Source organism: Cyprinodon variegatus, unplaced genomic scaffold, assembly GCF_000732505.1.
Source record: "Cyprinodon variegatus isolate N-32 unplaced genomic scaffold, C_variegatus-1.0 Scaffold2, whole genome shotgun sequence".
Classification (NCBI taxonomy): domain Eukaryota; kingdom Metazoa; phylum Chordata; class Actinopteri; order Cyprinodontiformes; family Cyprinodontidae; genus Cyprinodon; species Cyprinodon variegatus.
In genome coordinates this window covers 1,018,161-1,022,964 of record NW_015150455.1, presented here as the reverse complement: position 1 = coordinate 1,022,964, position 4,804 = coordinate 1,018,161, and the positions used below count along the sequence as shown (strand labels likewise).

The 4,804-nt window shown below is 38.8% G+C and overlaps 1 protein-coding gene across 2 annotated transcripts in view; it reads left to right on the top strand.

Annotated features, from left to right (window-relative positions):
* Positions 1-4,804, top strand: part of LOC107105097 (dual 3',5'-cyclic-AMP and -GMP phosphodiesterase 11A-like) — a 20,735-nt gene that overhangs the window by 9,180 nt on the left and 6,751 nt on the right. The window lies entirely within an intron of this gene.

Sequence of the window (4,804 nt, the reverse complement as noted above, 5' to 3'; positions counted from 1 at the left end):
AACAAAGGGAACATTAAACAAAGAAAAAATAGAATAAAAGAAAGAAAAGCAGTTTACTGGCATTCATTCCCCAACAACTTGTCTTTGTGTAGCGTCTGACCAGAGGACATCATCCACATCACAGACATAATTTTACCTTGCCAAACAACAGGGAAAGAACCCTCTAGTGGACTGAAATCGGCCTTGACAAGAATCAGGAGTTATATCATCACAGACCTGTTTTAATGCCTTCAGTACATTTTCCTTGTATAGGGCTACTAGTCTTCCACCTCCACACAGAGAAAACCTCAGCTTTTGCATTCAGGAGTGGCTGTGGAGTAGAAGGAAAACTGAGAAAATGCTGATTGTTGGTGAACCACTTGTGTACCAGGGGAGCATGAAAGAAGGCAGGCAGGATAACAAAACCAGTTTCGAGGACGTGCACAGGAGTCAGGACCAGGAGATCAGAGATCTGAAGAGGTACCGAAGAGGAATCCAGGATGTCAGAAATCAGTTCCAGGTTCTGTACACAGCAGAAGTCAGAGGACAGGTCAAGCAAACAGATAAGAACAGGAACAGGTAGGCTCAGAGGTCCAAAGGCAGAACTAGTCAGGATCAGGCAATCAGAAACGATCAGGTACGCTAGAGAACTCTCACCAAAGCCTCAAACATTATGTCACTGATGACTGGTTGAAGGCTTGTTAAATAGAGGCTTAAGCAGGTGGATTAGATAAATGGAAATTAAAAACCAGGTGGAGCTAGGTAGGCAGGTAAATGAAATGAGTAATCAGGCCTGTCATCAGCGCCAGTATCATGACATAATTGGTAATGGCCAGGCCTCTGTTAAACTTACTGATGTGCATGGAGGTAACTTGGCCTTTTGTTTCAGGTGTGTTGGAGCAGGAATGCATGCAAAAGCTGAAGGACAGTGGCACTTGAGGAACAACCTACACCTACCCCTGTCTTCGGTCTTTTACTCCTGCAGACTTGCACTCTAGGCGTACTCTTTACACTTGTTTCAATCGAGGACTGTTGTGTTGAGCATTAACAACTGTTGAAAGAGACATACTGTTGATGCCATCAAAGTTAACACTGTCTTCAATTACCCTTTGTTGGATTTCTTCTGTCTGATAGCATTGTTTTAAAGCAACAATTAGTCTTTTATGTTGTTGGAAGAAAACAGCAGCCCTTCCCTCCTCATTTGGTCATCTTTCAATTCTACAACGGGGAAAATCATCTTGCAAATGTACTGTATACAGCCAGTTGCAGTAAACCTACATGTCCATGACCTGTTCTGATGCTGACCACAGAGAATCTACTCCAGTTAGGCTGGACTTTTTGTCCTGCTTCTCTCATTGTTATTCAATGGTAGAAGCAGTAAATGGCCTGTACAAATGTAGCACTTTATGAAGTCAGAGGACTTGACCAAAGCCAGAGCCAGGGCTTGAACCGACAACCCTCCGGCTGCAGGATATACTCCTTCATCCAACGCCACTGTTGCCCCATTCAATGAACAAGGACAAAGTTTACAATGGTTGCCTACGATTCGTCAGCGATAGCCCCCTGTCTGCTTCTGCATCTCTTCCTTGTCTCCTTTCTCCTCATCCACCACCTGTCATTCATATTCCTCTTCCTCTCAGGATTTTTTCGGTTTTGTCTATTGTAGCTTTTTGCACATGTACAACCTGTGCTTTAGACCTGATATTTGTTTGATCACACCATTAGATACATGTGTGTATCTAATTTTGAGTTGCTGTTGAAGTTGACAGCCGTAAAGTGTTGTCGTTTCGTATTTTTGTATGTTTAGAATTTTGCAGCAAAACTGAATCCCAGTAGGGAATGTGTTTAGTGACTGAGAATGTCTTTAAGGTTTTGCAAATAAGAGCAAAAGGGTTTTGCAAATTGTGTATGTGAAAAATGTTTGAGATTAAGGCAAAATAGTGTATAATTAAAGAAAAATACTTTAGGGTAACTAAGAATTAGGTTTGAAGAATGGGGTTTAGTGTTTTAGCAATTGTGAAAAGCTGTAAGCAGTTGTAAAGCTTCCAAAATAAATCCGACAGTACTGACTGTTCCCTGCTTACATGGTTTCCAGCCATTTTAAACAAAGAGTCTTGTTAAGCACCACACTCTGATAAAACATAAAGCCCTTGCATAATAAGTCAAACCTATGTCAGAACCTTCATTTCCACATGAAGGTTGACTGCACAATAGCTTTCCAAGCAGAGTGGAGGGACACTGAAGACATGCCGCATTTTTCTTTGGTAAAGTGTTGTACTGCAGTCTAGCTGCTTCTATAGGGTCTTAACATTTCTTTTCAGGGTGTACAATAAAATAGAAAGCCAAGGCAAACCAAATCAAATGTCAGTTTGAAAGAGGAAACCTGTATATCTCAGTCTTGAATGAATCGTATCAGCAAAATTATGGGAGCCAGATTTGAGAGATAAGCAGAACCAGGTATAAAATAAAACCTGTCCTGCAGACTGTCATTTTTAAAGTAAGATTTTATTATGATTGACAAGAATACCACTGAAAGTATTAAAATAATTTAATAAAAGTGTAGGCCATAACAAAACATAACATGCCTTTATATTTCGATTTGAGAAGGTAACACAACTGGAAAATCCACATTATTCATTTCATCTACAAGCTCTCATGCATGAAGTGGGAATTAAAGTAATAGGCCGATATAAAGTATTATATTACCTGTTTTGCTTGTTTTGATGGTGAAAAATATACATTTATTTTGTGTTTTCTAAGGATTAAAAGTAGACATAAACTAAGCAAAGACTTACTGTATACAGGGCAACTTTAAGACCCCACTGGACACATGCCTTGAGCCAGCATGCTTCCATGCCTCCACCCCATCACCCCCTTCCCCCAAAACCAAAGATCATGGGAATAAATGGCTACAGACCTGTTGCCCTGACCTGTATGTGCTTATAAAGTCCTTTCAGCATCTTGTGGTGACCTACCTTAAATCCATCACATATCCACTTGTGAATCTGATGCAGTTTGATTACAGAACAACCAGGTATGTAAATGATGCAATAAGCATGGTTCTTCATAACATCCAGCAGCACCTGGAACCTTTGCCAGGATTTTATTTGTGGAGTTCAGCTCTGCCTTTTACATCATTATCCTGGCCCTGCTGCAGGCCATGCTCTTCTTAAGAAAGAGCATAACCCCACACCCCTCCATCATCATCCTATCCAATCCCCACTGCAGGCTCTTTCTGCTTCCTGGACGTTCTCTCCCTCACCAAGAAGCATTGGACTGTACTTCCCAAAACAGCTGAAGAGGTTCTGAAGAATAAATGTTGCCATCGCCATTTTTCTCTCATTTCTAATCTTCTTTCAGGTTCGAACTTATTTTCCAGACGTGATGTAGGAATCAATCAGTCAAGTGTTATCCAAACTTTTTTCACTTTTTTCACCATTTTATTAGGCTACATCATTAAATATTATGCAACTTCGTAATTATCAATTACAGTTTTATTCACTGATGACAGAACTATCTGTCTCTACTCCTGCACCTGGCATGTTGGACACTGGTTTAATTTGTTGTCCTTTCATCAAAAGAAAGAACAGTCAGAGAGTTCTGTGTGACGTCAAACTCTTCTAATGGTAAAAAGTGCACTCTGTTCTCTTCATAACACACCACCTGTTATTACACAAAATGTGGAATGTTTGGGTCTGGGTTTGTCTGAGTTCGTCAAATTAGAGTTTCATCATTAACATTTTATGCATGTGTTGTATGGAGACTACGATGGAGGGAAGACAGATATAATCTGGGGTTGTACGGTACACGTGAGAGTTTGTTTTAAAAGGAGATTTTGCAGAATGTTGTCTCATGTTGGTTGATGGAGAACTAATGTTAATCATTTAAAGCATATGATGGACCTCTTCACTCCCCCAGTAGTTTTCATTCTCTTTATTTTGACCAAATAATATTTCTTTTTATTAATATCTCATTTTATTTATCATTTTGTTTTTACTTCTATAACAGTGCCACAATGTTATTTACAGATTTCGTAATTTATTTCCCACTGCTTGGCTTTTACCGGTCCTTTTAAATCTCAGAACCTCTGTAAACAATGTTTTACAATTATTCTTTTCCATTTTCAATGCCATTTCTGTGAATGAACAGCTTCTAAATTGTGGGAAGTCATAGCCTTATATGTAATTAATGGGCCAGTAATTATGCAGATATATATTTTTCAGAATTCCAGGTCACTTATGCACAGTTGGACACTTCTTCCCTTCTGCAGAAAGCCTCATTAACAAGAGCAGTTAACAGCATTCCAGTTACCGTCCCCTACTGACACTTTCCCCTTAAAAATAAGACAAATATTTGCACTCTCTAATCTAATCGCACATTGTTGTTATTGCATATTTGTAATATCTGATAGGGCGCTCTTTCTCTGCAAAATATTGCACTATTTTTCCCTTCTCTCCTAATATTACCATACATATAGATTTGTTTATCCCACGCTGTATATATTTTCAAATGTCAACTATATGTATTGCAACTTATAACTGAATGCCAGGAGAGAGGTCATTCTTCATTCATATTCATATTTGCCACTTTCATTAACAAAATGCCAAAAAAAAAAGGTGTTTTAGAGCACAAGAATACTTCCTTTTTGAAAATTGTCCATAATTCATCCCCTAAATTCGAATCCAAATTTGAAATGACATAAGTAGATATGAAAAATGCTTTTTTAATAAAAAGACTATTTGCCGAAATTAAATGTGTAGTAAAGTGTACAGCAAACTCAGGGAGAGTGATGAAGTTGTCATGATGGGTTCTCAAATGGAGACCC